At 35.3% G+C, this 21,260-nt stretch overlaps 1 protein-coding gene across 2 annotated transcripts in view; it reads left to right on the top strand.

Annotated features, from left to right (window-relative positions):
- The window catches only part of RapGAP1 (Rap GTPase activating protein 1), a 651,202-nt gene that overhangs the window by 354 nt on the left and 629,588 nt on the right, over positions 1-21,260 (top strand). The window lies entirely within an intron of this gene.

Raw genomic sequence — 21,260 nt, forward strand, 5'->3', positions numbered from 1 at the left:
TAGCCAGAGCATAACTGTAGGAGGGCCGAGATAAATTTTACATTCGTACATACATACATATACAAAGAACTGAAATTTTCAGGGGGGGGGGGGGGGCTGAAGGTGGTCGTAAGGAGGCTTGTTTCCCTAGATACAGACCTAGATACGAAGGTTTCGCTATACAAATCTAGAATACTAATTCCAACTGGTACGAGGGACTTGAGTTCGATATCTGCTTGAAGTGCTTATAGTTTGAATCGCAAATTAAGATGTAGGTCCACGTATTACAGAGGCTTGACAGTGAAAAGGAACGTGTTAAGCTTTAATAAACAAACTTGTTTACATAGTGAATAAAATTTCTTTCAGTTCTAATAATGTTTAAAATAATTGTAAGTAGTGTTTGTTGATGTAAAAACAGGGTATCCATTAAATAACACCGTTGCTATTTGTGTCTGTGGTCTTGGGATCCAATTTCTGTTCGTTCAGTCTCGAATAGAAACATTACTATGATATTGGGTCGCATTTTGAGAGTAGTGCGCTCAAAGGGAACATTTCAATCTATCCATCCGTGTGGTTGATTAATTTTCTTTACAATTAAAACTTGTAGGAATTACTATTACTTCGAAACAGATAAATGAATGTAAACAAATACATTTTAAGGTCTTTGAGTGACATCACATATCACTGTCAAATACGTTGCTGATCGTAAAATTACCATCCAGTATATCATGAATACGTTTCATGTAAATAATAATAATAATAATAATAATAATAATAATAATAATAATAATAATAATAATAATAATAATAATAATAATAATAATAATAATAATAATTGGTTAAGATAATCAATAATATCTATTGTAATATCAACCAAATTTCTTGTTATGCTAAAGTATATTTACAAAGCTGTTACGACAGTCAATGTGGCATTACTTCGTTGTAATTTTCGGTAATTGTCGTAATATTATATTTTAATTACTAATAAATTCGAATATCTTAATCCTATTTTTTTAACCGTTTAGGTACCATTGTTCCCTTTTGGAAACAGCAACTTTTCATCATTCTAGAGTTGTATATTTTCTATATCAAATGTGTAACTTACAAAGGATGGGATATTCGATTAAGGTAAGTTGATTGATTATGAGAGGTGGACGTACAACTTAACGTAGAATCCGAGAACTCGACTGGGAATCGAACCGTGCCGCAAACATGTATGCAAACCAGGGACGTGCACAAGGGTGGAACCTGGGGATCCGAACTCCCGAAATCCCGATTTTTCTATAAGTTTAGTCTAATTTTAGGGGTGATTTTATAAATTTTAATATAATTTATCCTCATATTAAATTTGGAGCCCCCAGAAGCTTTACATCGCGACCGAAATAAATCCTGCATACTCCTATGATACAGCTCTACTTTATTCTGGTTTGTACTCGAGCTTTTCTACGTGTAACAGAGAGTGAGTGCGCTAGCTATTATCCTCTATTTGGCTCCTACTTGGTTATGGTTATGATATTTTGAAATTTGATAAACGGGAGCATTTTAGCAAATGAATTTTATGACTTAGTTTTGATACATATTTTGCTACCTATAATTTTCTTTAGGACGATATTATCATAAAAATCTGTACGTTATGTATTTCAATTTATTCAAACATATTACTATCAATTTTAGTGTTAAAGTTCAAGTTGCTTCTCTCATTCCTAAACTGAACACTTAACGTTTAAGGGGCCGCTGTGGCTCAGTGGTTGAGCACTCACCTCTGGCACGTGGGGTCCTCGGTTCGATTCCAAGACATCATGGTCAGACATCGTGCATGTGGGGTTTCTCGGGGTTCTTCCGTTTCCCCACACTTTCGTCGTTCCTGCGGTATTATTTGTCTCATCACAGTCTCCTTTAACTTCGGTACCGTACATAACCGTTGGGCGTTAAACTAAAATTAGTCAACTCAATTCTGTAAGCATCATTTAACTTCCATTTATAATTGTCTTCAGATACTTATAATTTTTATTTTAACATCAAGGTGATTTATTGTTATACAAGCGACGAAATTACATTTTACTAGTACTAAAATGTATTCTCGTATAGACGAAATCTGAAATAACTTCATACATACAGTAGAAATGAAGAAATGACTATTTATATCAAGCAGCTAATAGCAGATTAAGTCATATTTAACACTGGACCGCCTAATCATACATTTGGCTGTCTGGAGGAAAGGGGGAAGAAATAAGGGTTAAGATGAAGTGTACACAACAAGCAAAGATCGTACCAATTAGCTACTTATTTTCTCTTCTGGCACTAGCTTAGCATATGCCAATGTACACCACGTAAAGAAGTTTGGCTTAAATATAGAATTTTACCTTAAACTAAGTGAAGTATAGTTTAAATTGAATGAGTATTTGAAAGTAGAAAATATTTAGATCTTCAGATTTGTTGAGCAGAAATTAATTTAGTTTCATTTTAACGTTGTATTCCACGGACATATTACTATTTTGCATCCTGAGCTTTATACTAACCCGCTAATCTCAACAGCACCGCAATTAATCTATCAAGCAAGGATGATTGATATCCATAATTACTCCCATAAAAACACACGAGGAACCGATCGTTGATTGTTCATTACTTGGGATCAGCTGAATGGATCATGTCCATCAAGGAACTCGATTGACATCTTGACCAAATTGATGGTGGCCAGGCGCGGATCCAAGGGGAGCTATAGGAGCTATAGCTCCCCCTTGACGCTCAGGTATAAACTGGATAAAATGGACTTCAAACCTGTTTTACACTGAATAAAGCGGCAAACTATGGTTTAGCCCCTCCCTTGATCATATCCTGCATCTGCCACTGATGGTGACCCATCAGGTAGTGTCTCGCGGACGGACGGACGGACGGACGGACAAACAATGTAAGTATATAAAGGAGTTTTTGGTAAACCAAACTCTTCTTGAGCAAGCATTTTGCTAGTCAAGGAAACGGACGAGTTTAGCGTTCTAACGGCATTTAAATGGGGGAATTAAAAAAGGGACTGAAGAATATGTGGTACCTGGTAAAAACTTATCACAAGTACGTTTATCCCCTCAAAATAATGGCAACAGGCGCCACTGATGATTTGATTTCAGAATCACTCTCACAGTCAGAACTGCAATTTTAGATATAGCTAGTTTGCTGTTAAGCACAAAACAATAATAAAAAAGTTAAGCTCGATTTGGAGTTGATACAACAAACATCACAAAACAATGTATTATGTTGGTTAATTACACATAACTAGCGATTCAATTGTTGCAGTTAAGTGCGAATTATTGCTTCTTGAAACAATGCTGATTTTCCTTCCGAGCTGCTTATCGATGGAGATAAATGGAAGTTATTGCCGGGTGTTTATTTTTCTTTTCTTTTTTCAAAATTATGTGCATTTTATACTGGGATTAAGTTATTTACTTTTTGTCAAATATATTTAATTGCAATACTATTATTGTTAAAGCACTTTAATGTTTAAGATGATCAATAACAATAGAGGCTTTTTTCTTTCCTTTTTTTGTTTTCAAATCTATTGAAGCGTAATCCGCTAATATTGTTTCTAGAGGCGAATTTTATGGTATCGGTCCTGTTATAATACTGCACGTACAAATAAATTTCCTTTATAATAGAAAACTATAATGGTTGAACATAATAATTACAACAATCGTATTTTAAATTACAATGTTTCATCGACCCCAAAATAAAAATCATACAGAGAAGAATGTTATATTAAATTTTTAACGTATTTTACTACATTTTTTTTTTTTTTTAGTTTTTCGTCACACTATTTTGTTTAGGCTAAAAAAAGGTGATGAGAAATGAATTGTATGAATATATATATATTGAATATATATAATGTTCAATGCATTTAATGCTTTGTGTGTGCATATCTATCCTTTTCTGGTATATTCTGCTGTGTTCGTGTAAAGTAAAATAAAACTGTTGTGCTGAGATTTCGAAATCCGGAAGGAAATAGCGCAGATTTTTTTATTTAGGTGTAATTTGATCAATGAACGGATCGAAGCATAGGAATGCACAGCAACACATTAGCAAACCAATGCATTATGTAACATCTCGATTAGCAGACGTTTGTTCAATCTGCAGGCACAGCTCTGATTTTGTTTAGTTTCCTTCATGAATGGTCCCTCGTGGCTAAACAGCTAGCATATTTTTTTTTCGTTTCTTAGTTAGCTAATTGTTCGTTAGTCTCTCCATAAGCCATTTAACTTAGTCTCAGGTTCGAGTTACAGTGGCGGAATCATAATCTTAAGCAGGGGGAGACAATTGTTCCCCTTGAGTTTGATATTTATAGACTATATAGCATTTTAAATAGAGATTTTTTGCTTGCAATGAGCGCCGATCCTGGGGAACTAAGTGACCAGTGCCGTGCTGTTGTAGGGAGAGCGGGGCGACGGTCCCAGGCGCCGAACTTAAGGGCGCAAAAATTCGGGAGGAAAAGGAAAATATGTAAACCCCTATATAAAATGGAAGGAAAGAAGTAATAAAAAGTACTCAAAATCAAGGAAAAAACAGGGTTAATTTTTGGAAATTTTCTTGCGCTTCGCGCCAACCATTGTGGCGCTTCGCGGCTGGCCTGTCGACCTCACTTATATGTGCCGAGGCGCTGTTGTATACTCTCGCCCTAGGCGCTGATTTTCCACGACACGGCACTGAAGGTGATCTGTGCTTTGAGTCCTTTATATAGCATCTGAGTAACTTTACTTGGATATCTAATAACGAAACACAGATACATAAAGGGGCCGCGGTGGCTCAGTAGTAGAGGTTCACCTACGGTGCTTGGGGTCCGTTTCAATCCCAGTTCGCGCCAAGTGAACTTCGTGGTGGACAAACACCGTGTCCATGGGTTTCCTCGGGGTACTCCCGTTTCCTCCCTCTTTCTTCATTCCACCATTTCAGTCATTTCTCATCATCACCGTCTCCTTTAGCCTAACCGGCATAATCGTGGGATGTAAAACTCAAAGATTTCATTTCAGATACCTGAACGGGTACCCAAAGTTAGGCGCTACTGGTCTCAATTGGTTTTCTCAACAGAAAATAATAATAAAGCGCTAAAGTAAAACAAAAGAAGTGATCATAATGAACAAACCTTCATATTTATCCTGACCTTATAATTAAATTTTTAAATTCGCCGAATATTGAAAAGAGAGGGAGATAGAGAGAGCTATTATTAACATGTTCTGTTCATCCCGATAAGTCTGGATCGATCTGTATGAAAGAACTCAAAAAAGTAATAAAAGAAACGGCCTTTCCTCATTTCAAGTTCCAATTTGTCTTCCATCTTCTCTCTCTTTTAATTTCGAAGAAGATATCGGTGAAAATGAAAAATGACTTTCCAACGTATCGTAAGCCATTTATTAAAGTTTCGACATAGCTTTATAAAATTCCTTTGATGATATTGATCTTACACGTTCTAGATGATAATAGAAAACAGTAGGAGCCTATATATAGATGTTATAAATAGACGAACGTCGTCCCTTGCAACTTTTTTTTTTTTTTTTTTTTAATTCTATCTTCAATCATGTAACTAGATATCAACAGGGTGGAGGTCTGTTTTGCTTTTAAAGTGATTAGATAATAGTTGAGGCAGATGACATCTGGGTGGGTTGTTATCTATCAACAAAATAGTACGTCTGAAATTTTTATGTAATCTGATTAGTTTTTTTTTTTTTTTTGTTTTTTGTTTTTAATGGACCGTTTATACAGGGTGTTTCAAAAGAGCACCAAAGTTCGAGAGGTGATTACTCATATCAAGATAAGACAGAAAGTATAGACCAATCTGGATGCAGAAATCCGTCATGAAGAAGAAAAAAAAAATTGAACTTTAAAAGTCCATAACTCCAATACTATAGAACCTACCGTAGTCGGGTCAAAACTTCACTTAGGAATAGTATGTGCCTTATCCAAATATCCATGATTCAAAATCCTGCGATACATCCACAACAATTTTTATAGAAATAGTTCGGACTACTTCAAATTATATGGCCGTAGCCAAACTTCCACAGACTCTCGGCAGGTCCACAGACAACCATGCAAAAGCAACCTTTGGACACTAATATGGGTCTTTTCTATTATTTTTTACATGCAGTTCTCCTCACCCTTTCTTCTTCTTGCAGAAAATGTGCTAAAATTTCAAGTTAGAGCACGGTCCATTCAAGTACGAAAAACATCGAATCCCTTACAGTGGTTCAGATACCGCTTTAATTTAGTAGGTCTCGTCCTCTACAGTCGCACTGGTGAAAAAGAACGTAAATGTAAATATATTAATTAATCAATTTAAGTTAAAATGGCATACGAAGGAGCTCGATACGAAACAGCTCAGAACTAGGATTAACCCCATCGTATTCAATCTTCTTTCACAAGTGCTTAAACGTTCTAAAAACTTTTCTAGTACAAAGCTTTTTCTACTTTCTACCTGTAAAATAGGAAAAGAAAGTATTGTGATCGTGAAAAAATTGAATTCGAAATTTCAACGGATTTACAAGTTTCATGGGCCCTACATGACGAAAATGATTTGCAACTCTGTCCGCCCTTCGTTAGTCCAAATGGATGTACACTCACCTAGAAACCATATTCACACCAAATTTTAAACTTAAGGTTTTTTTTATAAGATTCTTAAGGATGAAGGGAGGTCGATTTTTTTTCCTACGCCGGAAATTAAGGATAATTTGCTAAAAGGTAAAAACCAAAATTTGAGATTTTCTCGCAAACGGCGCATACGATTTTGTTCTTATTTCGTACATCAAAATAGTTCCATTAACAATACTAGTAAAAATAATTTTTCTTTGTAAAAATCCAGAAGGGGTTAATTTACTCTTGGAGGTAAGTTCTTTTCAATTTTCTCGTAAACGACTCAAGCGATTCTGTTTATATTTCATAAATAAATGTATCATTCATAACATTGCAATACGAGATAATTCTTCCCTCATATATATATACAAAGAGTAGTTTTACTCTTGGCAGAGTTTCTTTTCGGACGATTTCCTTAAAAATGACTCTGGCGTTTCATTCATATTTCATAAATTGTCCAAAATATTTTATTAACAACCACATAATGTTGCGTAGTCACTTCTCATGAAACTATCTACAAGGGGAAGTTTATTGATTTTATTTATTTTATTTTAATTTAATTTTTTTATACAATTCCTACAAATACTACTCATGCGATTTTGTTGATATTTCATTTTTAAAAAATATTTCATAAATAACCCTAATATAAGTCACTTCTCATAAGAAATCCGAAAGGGGTAGTTCACTTTTGGGATAAGTTTTCTTCAGAAGATTTCCGGAAACGCCTTATAATTTTGTTTGTATTTCACAAATAAATGTTTCAGTCTGTAACATAACATGATTTAGTTCAAGAAATTGGAGTGAGAACGTTTAGTGCGGTGGCCTGTACCTTCTATTTATAAGATTTTATATAAAAATTGTTTAGAAGCAGTGGCGGATATAGAAAGTAAAAACTGGGGGAGAGGCAGCCAGAACCCAGACTGTAATAGGCATATCATGAGTTTACTTATTTTTGTCGCTTAAAATACTGGCTGGATTCGCCACTGAAAAAGCTTCTGGATATGAAATGGATACAACAAGTTTACATTAGTATTTTTAAGTATTTGTAAAACTCAGTGACATGGAGGTTGCCAAACAGTGCAACAAGTTAACGAAACTGAAATATATTACCTACACGTGTGTGTGTGTGTGTGTGTGTAGCAAGCAAGCAATCTTGTAGACATAATAAATAGCCAAGGCAACCGACCTTACCTCAAAACAAAATATTACGTGCTCCTGAAAGCGTGACGTTTCTTACCCAGAATTCTCTCTCTCCGCCCCGCACGTAACCATACACGTAATTACTCATGTGAACTAAACGTGCACTCTAGCGAAAGAAAGAACCTTCTTTCATTTTTTAAACTGTTATACCAGATGTCCTACGCAGAGATTTAAAAATGTGTAAGTTTGATTGACAGCAATGGAGATAGTGTTTGAATTTTATCATCTCGTATTATTGGTTCTCTGCTCTGTCACGAAGTTCTCAGTTTGAATCCCCTGATCAGCCATCCTGAGTATTTTCTCGGTTCCATCAGTTCAGGCGAATAACGGGGTTGTCTCTTTAATGTATATCGACGATATTTTCACTAATAGGTGAATATTCCATTTCCCATGCACCACGAACCAGCAAGTATGCAAATTTTCAAATTTTGAGTTTTTGTCACTGTTTATATTGAAACAACTTGTATTTTGTTCTGACAAAGTCTGAGGCTTCCATTAAGTGTTGTTTCGTACAGTCTCCCAATCTGTGGTCCGCGGGACTTTTTATTTTTATTTTCATTAAAATTTATCTTATGTTGTTCATATCTGAGATATTTGTAGTGTACATTACCTAGATTTCAACCAATTGAGAAGAATAAAATACCAAAAGAGAAGAAGAAATAATAAAATTACCAACTTAGGCTGAAAGGTGTTGAATCCATAATATTAGGTTTAGCTGGTATGGTCTTTTTTTTTTTTTTTTTGAAAATCTCCATTTATAGCAGTACTGCATTGTCATAAGTGACACATACTGTATATAGTGTTATAAAATTTTAAATTATATAATTTTATTTTATGATATGGAATTTTTTTAAAAAATCATTTTTGATTTCACGGGTAGCCGCAGAGAATTAAGTCGTTACAAGAACTCCGCCACATTAGAAAGGTTGATAAATGCTGCTTTAGGAGTTTTTTTTTTTTAATGATTTGCAAGCAACGTAAATTGCTACTTTCAACTTTTTTCTCGAAATCAAAATATTGCACATTCGTCGATTCGTGATGCATGGGAATTGGTATATTCTCCAGTTCGTGAAAAAAATTGACGATAAATACTTTGACAGACTTCCTTCCAAATTGACGATAAATACTTTGACAGACTTCCTTCCAAATTGACGATAAATACTTTGACAGACTTCGTTTTAAATTGACGATAAATACTTTGACAGCCTTCTTTCCAAAAATTTCTTTTCGCCTCCTGTTAATGTTTTCAGTGTAAGATATGAAGATTTTTTTTTTTTTTTTACAAATAAATATCAATATATTTTACGTAATGCAATTAATTATTTTTGTACATTCTAATTATACAAATTCATACTTGAACTGTAAGTTTCCGGTATGCACGATTTTTTTTTGCAAAAAAAAAAGAAGAAGAAAGAAAAAGTCATCTTCGTTTTCCCCTTCGATAGATGAGACCGGGTTCGATTTCATGTGGAAGCTTTTGGGTCTGTGCTCACGTCTCATTCGTCCAAAAGTTACTGCACCTTCAAAGCCGAACTAGAATGCAACATAGTTTAACTAGAAGAATGAGAGGTGAGCACGGTGGCTCAGTGGTAGCCAATGTGTTGTAGTCGAGCGTTTTGCGACTTTAGACTGATGAGATCATGGGTGAAACCCGTGGAAATTCGAGTCCCTTTGAAAAACATGAGCGTTTTTGACTGTCCTGGAAATTGTTGTGTTCGTGCCTGTGCCAGATTGGATTACGTAGAATTCAGAATCGGGAAGAGTTGAAAAGAGTTTCAGTTGGGACGATTAAAAAAAATAAACTAAAAAATGTGGTAGAGCGGTCATTTTTGGTGCGAGAAGTCCCTGGTTCGATTTTAGACCATGTGAGTTTATGGTGGTACATCTTATTCGTAGATTTTCTCGAGGACCCTCTCAGATTCTCGTCCTACCACTAATTTCACTTTAAATAATCATTTGTTTCTGTCAGCCTACAGGGTATAATTATGGAACGTGAAACTCTTTGGTGTGAGATACCTAACCGTGTCCGATTTCCTGTCGAATCTAATTTGGTTTGGATTTCACGTTAATCTGTAGGTCTGTTTCTTATACAGTATATCTTATGATGATGATGATGATGATGATAAAGTAAATTTGAATTTGGAGTATAATTGTTTTTCTAAAACCAATAAACTATTATTTAAAATAAGGAGAGAGAGAAATTGTAGAATAACATGTAGTGCTGTATTTGACGTTATACCTATTGAGCGTTTTGAGTTCATGTAATATGTATAGCGTAATCCTTAAAATTAAATGAAATTTTTAATTTACGTCGCACAAGGCTAAAAGAGACGAATGATTAATGAAAGTGGATGGAATAAGATGGAATAAGTCGATGGAATAAGAATGTTGGAGGAAACGGGAGAACCCCGAAAATCCCACAGGCCCGATATTGTCCTTGCACACAAATTTACTTGCCCTGGGGTAGAACCAAGGACCTCTAACACCAGAAGTGAGGGATCTGGCACTATTTGCTTTAAAAGAACTCTTTCTGTCTCTTTCTTTTACTATCTGAACTACAGGGTCACTAACACAGAAACATTGAGGACAATTAAAAACACTCATGTTCTTCAAATGACTTGAGCCCCCTCCCCCAAATGAGCATTGAGGCACCGTGCCCCCTTGCAGGGCCGTGCCGTGGAAAATCAGCGCTCGGGGCGAGAGTATACGACGGCGCCCCATACATATATTCCAAATAATTTTTCGTATCTCTTTCCTTTTTTCTCCCGAATTTTTCGCCCCTCTCACTTAGGCGCCGTGGCCCGTCGCCCCGCTCACCCCTCCCCTTCCCACGGCACGGCCGTGCCCCCTTGTAATCTTACAAGAAAGCTACAACTGAGCACAGGCTATTGTATTCAATGAATGAATTTAATTAAAATTAAATTATTTCATTAAAATAAATTAAATCTTATCTTGTTAAAAAAAAAAAAAAAAAAAGGAGTTGAGATTTGTGATGAACATTAATTCAGTTTCAGTTGGAGTTTCCTCAAAACGTTAAAAATATTACTCATAAGTCTTTTAGATAGACAGCAGTGTTCATTATAACATGTGATATCTCGGCACGCAGAAGGGGATCCAAAGTGCGGGTAGCGAAAATGAGATAACGAAGGAGGAATACTGGAACTGTTCCAGACGATGAAGAGTTAATTTATTTTATCGCAAGTGGTAACCATAATAAGAAACACGTGTTTTTATTTTATTTTATTTTTAGTTTTTGTTAATTCTTTGGAGGAAAGAGTTCACTCGTTTAGTAGTTCATAGTTGACTCTTGGTGGGTGGTGATGGTAGTAGTTCTGTTAGGTTGCGTTGGAAGCTAATCTGTGTTGCCTCTGTATAACAACCGTTATTCTCATATTAAGGACGTTTTTAATTACACATCTTTCTCGTTGGCTCGTACCTCTCCTGAACTTTTAATGAATGACAGCTCTTATCTCATTATATTTCTTCAAAAGAAAGAAAGCAAGGAAAAATGTCTCTGTGAAATGTTATATTAATTTGTGAGTTTATTAAGGGGGTTAACTGACGACAAATGTATGAGGGTGGGGGAGAAATTAGGAAATTTTCAAACCCCTACTTGAAAACATCCTATTGAAGAAAGAATTAAGGAGCCATGTCATGTCTTAGCTCTCATTCCAGTAATTAAATAAAAATCTTTTTAAGCACCATTCACAATTATTTAGAACATAGCTATGCTTTCGCGTAAGTCGATTTCTATTTTTGAATCAAAAGACCCAATATATTTCAATCAAAAAAATTTTTGTACGTCTCATATCTGGAGAACTCAGTATGGTGTGCTTGTTTCATAGAAAATACCAAAACTCGATTTACCGGCCGTTCAAAAATTTTGTGGCTCCTATTCCAAGATCCAATATATTTCATTCAATCAAAAATTTTCTTGTACGCCTGATATCTGGAAAACTACATATAGTGTAGCCAAACCAAACTATCACTTAACTCGGTATGATGTGCTTATTCCGTAGAAAATGCGAAAACTCGATTTAGGGGCCGTTCAAAAATTTTTAGCTTCTGATCCAAAAAAAAAAAAAACTAATTACTGACTAAGATCACAATCTTTAGATTTTTTTTTGGGGGGGGGGGTCATTCCTAAAGTTCTTGGTGAAGATCGCAATCTTTTGATCCATTTTTTTTATCATTCCTAAAATTATTATTCTTTATAGGCTACCAGCTTATTGGTTGATTCTTGCATATATTCCTTTAGAGTACGTTTGTTTTATCTTGGCACACTTCCCGCCAGTGCACTTGGTTGGCTTTTAAAGTATTTTCTACTAGCACTGACGTGAACGTTTTAATCCAATAGACGTGTTATTGGTTTTGTCGTGTAGATGACGTTAGTTGTCGGCCAGGGTATCAAATGAGGTGATTGCTATTTGGGGGGTTATTTGAAGTGCACAGTTGCCACACACAAACAAATATATTACAGTGATTTGTGAGTAATGTCGCATTTTGCTGTGTTTCCTAGCGTATTGTAACTGTGAACTTAATCGTGACGTGGGACAATGCGTTGGAGACAGATCCACTCTTTAGGCGGGAAGCGTGCCAAGATAAAACAAACGTACTCTAATATTTAGAACTAACATCATTAAGATTGACACAGGGTACCTGAATTTGGCACTCATCATATTATAAGTTTACAGTAGTGGTTCCCAACGTTGTTTACCTGGCGCCCTTCCCTCCCCCTTTGTAAATTCTGCATGCTTTATGCTCTCCCCCTTCACAGGACAAATACAAAATGTCAAACGTATGTCTATGAAGTTTGCTAAAGCTAAATTGTGAGTCGTCTATATAACTGGTGCTTCATTCATAATTGCTTTAAGCACCTCCTCCCCCGGGTTATTAGCTGCAGGAATAAAGGAAAGAACTTCTGGCTTCTATATTCTTTCAGTGTCAACTGAATGTCGGTCTGGTAATGTGAGTATTTGTTTCTTGAAGTTTAACGACACTTCTTAGCACCGAACCTATACGTATATGAGACTTGGATGCACTGGTGCAAATCCCGGGGGATGAGAGGGATATGTCCCCTTCAATCTTGGAACTAGGGGGACTTCCCCCCAATAACCCGATTTGAAATGTTTTTTTTTGGGGGGGGGGAGAAATGTGATGATTTGTGTCCGATTGTCACAAAGGAAAGTGAGATGAAATTGATGTCCCCCCAGAATAAGACCCAAATCTGCCCGCCTCCCAATGTTGAAGACAACTCTGCTCCCCTGATCCTCCACAGCATTGTTTTTCAACTTCATAAATATTTTGAACATCGCTTAAAATAATAATAATAAAATATTATGGCCTCCTTTAGCCTAGCCTAATATTGAAGACAGATTTGTGCCGCTGCTTGAACGTACAGTTCAAAGGAGAATCCGAACCACCGTGATGCGTTGAAATGCTCTCACAGGGAAGACCCCTGCCTTCAGTCCTCTAGTTATGGGTCTGGATTCGGTTTAAAAACAAAAGAAAAATCTTTTCAGTTTTACGTCCCACGGTTATGCCGGCTAGGCTAAAGGAGACGGTGATGATAAGAAATGAATGCAATGATGAAATGAATAAAGTAGGAGAATACGAGAGAACCCCGAGAAAACCCACGCATACGGTGTTTGTCCGCCACAAAGTTCACTTCGTACGAGTTGGGATCAAACGAGGTACCCCATGCACCATGCACCAGAGAACACTCTACCACTGAGTCACCGCGGTTCCTTAAAAGCGTACGACCCAATTGAGATATAATGTACGTATTAATATTTTTATCAATACATTACCAGAAGTAGGGATTCCGTTATAGAAAAATATGAACGCTGTAATATAATAGTTATAACCACTATCATTTTTTCTTACCACCTCTTTTCTTCACTTTTAGGTCAAGAGCAACGCTGAAACATGTGTTAGATTATTTAAAATGAAAATTCCAAATAACAAATTTATTGTCTCCAGCATTAAAGGATATGGACATCTTATTATGATAACTATAACCCCATTTCCCCTCTTCCATACTGAATTTCTCAAAAACCTTCCTCAGTAGTAACTTAGCCATAAATTCTATGTATTGTCCAAATTTCAACTTTATAGCTCAAGTAGTTTGGTCTGGGCGTCTGTCCAGTTCAAAAAAAAAAAAAAAAAAAAAACTGTATAGAGATGACTGATATACAACTTGCCACTTTTTATGTATACAAGTTTTGAATTTTCTAATACGCAGTTGTTGCCTAGATGTATAACTTCTGCATTATTCACTATAACCGGTATGCGTTCAGTGTATACCATTTCATAATAATTGTTTAGGTTGAGTTAATATGACGCCTGGCGTATGAAGTAAATAAATGTGTACATATATTTCTTTCTTTTGGTGTTCGTATTACGTAACTGCATAAACCCTTGCCATTTGTCATTTGTAGAAAGGACATTCACACTGTTGAAAAGATAAAAATGTGATTTCGTTTGCAGTTTACATAAACATGCTTAGAGATGAATTCGTGTGTTCAGTAAAACATATTGTATAGAACATACAAATGTCATACAGTATAAGTGTTGTTGTTGATATGTGGATAAGTTGTTAGTTTCATGTCTTGAAGTCCATTGTACTGATAGTTAGGGTTTTACTTGACTGGATCCTGTGCCAAGGATATATAGAACAGTGGAATATTTAAAGTTAGAGAAAGTAGTGGTAATTTGGACGCACGACAGTTCAGTAGTACAACACTCACCTCTGGTGTGAGAGGTCACTGCTTCGATCCTAGTGTGATTCTTTCATAATCATTGCCTTACTAATCACCCGTCTCCTTTAGCATAAAGATCATAATATGAGACAAACTAAAGATTTAATTTATTTATTGTGGCAGTTTGCTATGCATTTAAAAGGTGAGTACTGTCTAAAAGTTCCTTGTTAGAAATTTGACTCCTTAATAATTACAACTTCTTCAAATGAATACGTGCAGTATAGAGTTATGGTTACTGATTCTAACTTACATGGATAGAATTACATCAACTCAAAAAAAAAAAAAAAAAAAAAAAAGGTTTGCAGTACGAGTAAACCAGAGAATTAACCATATCTTCAGGTCACAGAATAGGATTTACATCGTAACCATGCGTTAAAGCACGGTGTCTCAGTAATAAAACGCTCATCTTTGGTGCAAAGATACCTTCATTCGATTCCAAATCATGCGGACAACACAATGTTCGTATGTTATCTCAGTTTTGCTTTGCGTACTCTTTTTTCTTTTCTTTTTTCGTTTTAAAAGTCCATCATAATTCTAACACTAGGAAGTCTAAAGAGAAACAAAAAGTTGTCGTTGAGTTTTGTGTGAAGCTTATCCACTTAGGCTATGATTGGTTATTCGGTTTCAGTGAATCCCTCTCTGGTATAAGGTGGCATAGGAAAACAAACATTTTAATTGACATCAAATATATTAATCAACACAGGAAAGGATACATTTAATAATTGAGAGAATGCTATCAACAATGGCATTAACTATGGGACACTGAGAAAAATCCGTTCTCCGGATAGCGGTATGTTGTACAAATATACGGAATCCTCTTGCTTACTACAGAAATCAGTATGAAGCATACGTTATCCATATGATACATACGCACTGCCCTTAGATGTTACATCATGCCGTTGCACGATGTCTGACATCTGTTTTCCGTATGTCACATGCATATACTTATGTTACATTCCTCAGCTAAATGTTATATACGTTCATTTGTATGTGAGATCCTGACCGACTATATTGTTTCATACGGAAAGTACGTATAGATGGAATACTTATGCGGAAAGTATTATAAAACATGCGTTTTCAGTTATATGTTTGCTGAGCGTTAAGTCCAAAAACTACAGGAATTACGCATGTAACCTACCTTTTTAAGTACGCCACCTACATTTTTTTCCTCAGTGCACTTACATGTATGTCACTTTATTTCTTAAAGGTGACATCGGAAAGATGTGCCCCATCTCGGCATACACATTATGATATGTTTTGGAAATTCGCTGGAATGCTCAACAGTGTATTACATCTTAAGCGTTCAACTATGTTTGCAGGACATATACTCTATTCTTTTCTTTCGCACAGAGAGAAATCGCATACACTGAGTTCAGGGAATTTCGGAGGTCATAGAATGTCACCATTCTTATCAAATGCTTGCACAGCGAACGCAAATTCCGCACAATTTCGCTTCATTATTACTAAATGGCAAAGTCTTTTCAGTGGTGTCTTATCGGTTCCAAACAAATGCCCCCCATATAGTGTTGCTAATTCTAGATTAAAAATTTCCCGTTTCCCTGGACCACTCTGTATTATCCTCCAATTTTCTTGTCTTACCCAAAGGTCTCTTCTCTACACCGGAATTTGGTGAATACCCGGCCCATTTTTTCTTGTACGAGTATTACCCGGTACCGGTGACATGGTCCGGTAAACCAACTATCTTGGGGGCGAAATAGTGTGATGGGGAACGACCTATACTATTTGGCTTAATCTTTGCATGATGGTCTGCACACTTGTAAACTGGTACTGTATCGGATTCAATCCTCGATCGTGATTCGTAACCTACGTTATTAGTATTTCGCGTCCTTCATAACCGCGTTGTTACATAAGAACACAAAACAATGAGAGTATTGCGTTCCATCTATCTTAGATATCTCTGCCTTATTATCCACATTACAGAATAACATCATATGAAACAAAATAACGATGTTAATAGGAAGGCATGAAAGCTTTTGAAGGTTTAAGACGCTTACTCCTAGTTTCGTAAACCTACCTTAAAGAATAATTAACAACGTAAATAACTTGCGTTATTTGTTTATTTTTATTTTTTCAGGAACAAATAATTTGGTCTATATCTCAGATTAGGCCTGTGAGATAACCGAATTTTATCGAAAATCAATACCCATAAAGTATCGAAACTTGATTTATATGTCGAAAATATCAAAATTCCGAAAAATATCGAATATTACAATATCGAAAAGTATTAAAATACAATATATATATATATATATATATATATATATATATTGAAATGTTGGATATCGAAATATTTTTTATATCGATCGATTGATCGAAGTATCGCACAACTTTAATTTCAGTATTTAATTCATTCACCTCATTTTATTAATTTTCGCTTGGTTTTCTCCCTTATTCTTTTCGAAAAATTAATCTTTTAAAATTACTGCCTACCACTTAAGACAAACTTTCTCAACCTTTTTCTATCAAGACCTTCCTTAATCACGTCTTGCTGCCAGCAAACCCCCCCCCCTCCTCTATAAGTAATGCAGTTTGTAACAAGCTTTTCAATTATAGCTGCAGATTGTGTACAATTGTGTGTTATGTAGTTTTAATTTTGAATTCTATTTTATTATGCAGATTTTGTTGTATTTGTGTTTTTCTTCTTGCATTTCAATATGAAGCTCTTCAGCAGTTTCATTTCTCTTTTATTTCAGTTATATTTTAAACGTTTTTCAAAAGTTTTGAATTTTCTTTAATATGTTTTACTGTATTTACTAATAAGTATGGATATAAAAATACATCGAAACAATTAGATTCTAATTACATTTATCTTTTTACCTCCGTTCGCGATCCTGATGAATTCTGCTCGTGAACCCCTAGGTAGGGATGCGCACGAGACAAGATTTGAGGCTGTCTCGTCTCGAAAATGTGCTGTAAAAGTGATGTCTCGACTCGAAAAATTATTCTTCTCTATTGGAAGAGCTGTGTCTCGACTCGAATTTTGTCAGGAAAATTCTGTCTCAACACGTCTCGTGCTCATCCCTACCACCAGGGTTCGCGACCTACAGTTTCTGAAACCCTGGCCAAAGATATTTTGCTTGAAGTGACATCGAACTATGAGTGCACCCATAAGACTACAAATTATTATTATTATTATTATTATTATTATTATTATTATTATTATTAGTAGTAGTAGTAGTAGTAGTAGTAGTAGTAGTAGTAGTAGTAGTAGTAGTAGTAGTAGTAGTAGAAGTAGAAGAAGTTGTAGTAGTAGTAGAAGTAGAAGAAGTTGTAGTAGTAGCAGTAGTAAATAGTAATTGGTATAATAATACATAGAGACCGGATTTTTAGGCATTAAAAACCAGGAAAATAGGCAGACAAATAGGCATTATAATTTAACTCGAAATAATGAAGATAAATACTCAACTCGATTAAAAAATAAATTTAAGTCATAGATAATGTTCAAAGAACTTAGAAACATACCTGTTTGTTAATATCTTATTTACTGTATATATAAAAACGAAGCTTGACTTGTATTCTATGTATATTTAGAAAATACATTCTCTATAGCACTTTATCACTTACATAACAGCCCAAGTTGCATACACTTATCAGTACACACAGCAGTCCAAAGTTTTACAGCAATTTATCAGTACACGTAGCAGTCCAAAGTTTTACGACATCTTATCATTACAAACAATACTTATATTTCTCGGAAGAGCCAGGACCCTTTTATGTAATACTAAATTATATATTTTTCCCCAATAAATTCTTATTTTTGGGAAAATTAATAGAATAGGCAGAATTAGGTACTAAAGCAATTATTTAGGCAGGAATGGACGAAATAGGCAAAATAGACAAAATAAAATTGGCTTAAATTGAAACTATAACCCCCCATATAAACTTTAAAACGTTACTTTTGATTATATGTTTAATATTAAAGAATAGGCATTTTGTCTAACAATCTGTCTCTAATAATAAGTTAATAACATAATAGCATGTGAAATTGGAGAACGTAATTTTTAATTGTCCTCTAATGTACTTATATCTTGAATAGCAATTCATTCTGATACTCTTTGAGTTGTTACCAAAGGCAAAATTCTTTTGAAAAATCACTGTTTTTGTATTCGACCTAAGTATTCATTGTCAATGTACCGAATGGTATGTTCTAATTAACATGTCTTATGAGAGATATTTAGGTACTGGGGGGAAGAGAAATATTTTTGCTGGTGTCGAAATATGCAAAATAAATTCCTGTGTCTCGCAGAGCTGACAATGAGGTGCGTGTTTATCCTTTTAATTTTATTTTATTTTTTTTAATGTTACTGTTTTTTTAAGTGTGTGTCATGCATCACTGTATAGGAATTCCAAACTTGACTAGTTATAAAGAAAGACCAAAAAGAATGCAGTGTAAAGACACTTAAGGGAGAAAAAAAATAGAATTGGGGAGAGATTATGAGCGAGAGAGGTGTCCAGGTGTGTTGTAGCATCACAAGAGGGTTTTGTGAGATGCTAGCTCTTCTGACATTTTTTTTTTTAATTTTCTTTGAGCGCGGCTGCGCGTCTATTTTCAAACTCGTCACATTTGTCATTGAGTGGTCTTTGCTCGTGTTTCTGTAAACCCTGCGCGCGTGAAGTTCTTCCTCATACCAGTCCCCTCTCCCAACCATCAATGATTAATCCCCTCTGCATGAATCGTAGGCACAAACCAACCCATCTCGCTTCTTCCATTGAGACTCTTGTTATGATGTATAATACGCACAGACTTTAGGGTCCCCTTGTTCAAAATCACGCATCTTTTCTTCTTTCCATTGTTAAGTGGACTCTCCCCCCTCACATCGCTCTCGCTGTGTCATATGTTGTAATACTATTGCTTGTTACAATTCTTTTATTCTCTTTGACCGAAGTTGACTATCTTTTGTCCTGCTTCAAGAGAATACTTTTTATATATTTGCTGCTGAATCCAGTTCTTCTGCACATCTATTGAACAAGGTCTCGTGTTCAAAACAAAGACATTTTTAGTACAGTTGGGGATAAAATTTATATCCTGTTCATGAAGAAAGTAATTAGAATTCAGTATTTTTTGTTTGTATTTGTTGCATAGATTAACATATGGTCTAAAAGTAGAACAAAAAAAAGTTGAAGTTTGTTTAATAGTAAGATTATTACTATTATTATTTGACAAAATACTGTTTTGCTGTTGTGAAGGTAATTTTGCTTAAATGTGTTGACTTCTGCTCCAAATTCACTCGACTTAGTGCGTTCACAAAAGTAAATCGGACATTGCAATCATTACTTTAATTCGATTGATTGTTACAGTTCAATAGGACTTCAATTCGAATTCGTGTTGATTCGTCCTTTAATATTCCTTCTCAGGCCCGAAACAAGCCACAGAGGTTTTTTTGGGGGGGAGGGCATGAATATGTTAGGGCGGGCCAAGTCATTAAAAATTATCTTACAAATATCTAGCTTGTTTTTTTTTTATATTAATAATAGCATTTCGTATTGCTGTCTGGAGGAGCCATGAAAAGTTTAGGGGGGCTAGGCCCCCTAGCCTCCGTGCTTGCGGGCCTGTTCCTTCTGAGTGTGAGGTTAGTTGAATTTCAATTTAACTAATATTTTTTTTATTTAAATGGATAGTACATATGTAGTATTTTTTCCGGAAGAATTCCATACACACTTTAAAGACTAGATCTTTTCCTTATGTAATACTAGTGTCAATTACCCGCTTCTCTGGGTTAAAACAAGAATAATTAGTAATAAGCTCCGTTAGTCAGTCACTTTTTACTATTACTATTGCTCTGATATCGGTAATTTTCGATCATTTTTATATATTTCCCCCTCCCTCAAGTTATGGGGTGAATTTGGATTTAAAGGGCATCGAAAATGTCACTGTTCATCTCTGTGACCCCGAAAACTATGGATTTGACACTAATATCGCTCATTTTCGATAATTTTTTCATATCTTTCCCTCCCCCAAGTTGCAGGGCTGAATTTCGATTTAAACGGTATCGAAAGTGTCACTGTTCATCTCACCGACTCCAAAAACGATGCATTCGACACTAATATCGATCATTTCGATCATTTTATATATCTCCCCTCATCTTCTAAACTGCACTGTGAAAATGAAATGATCAAAACTATTCCAGGCGCGAACCTCATCTGTATTGAAAATTTGATCGAGATCGATCGGCTGGTTCAAGGGTTAATAAGTCACAAACGTAGTCACCTTCATTTTTATTTATATAGAAGATAGATAGATATCGCATAAGTCACCAAGATAGATATCGCATAAGTCACCAATGCCATTTCGATGGCAGCTTATTACTATTGAATTGTAGTTTTCATCAAGTTTGGTAAATAAACTGAAGGTGATTGTTGTGAAGGTTGTTTACGGAAGATGAGAACAATTACTATTGTGTGAAAGCAAGGGAAGTTGCTGCATCAGAGGGGGGGGGGGAGAGTGAGATTATAGACTTTGTGAGGTGAACTTAAAGTGCAGGGGAGAGTTGAGCAAAGCAAATAATGCAATTTTCTTTTCTTCATTTTTAACACTTTCAGTTCATTGTTTTTTTTTTTTTTTTTTTTTTTTTTGGAGCACGTTGCAATATAATCAACTGTACAAATCAAATGCTAAAATTGATTGGTTAATTGATTAGATTAATCAATTAAATCGTCAATTGTAGTTTTAAGAAAGCGTGAGTGATGAGTGTT

The sequence above is a fragment of the Thermobia domestica genome, chromosome 13, assembly GCF_964235325.1.
Source record: "Thermobia domestica chromosome 13, izTheDome1.hap1.1, whole genome shotgun sequence".
NCBI lineage: Eukaryota > Metazoa > Arthropoda > Insecta > Zygentoma > Lepismatidae > Thermobia > Thermobia domestica.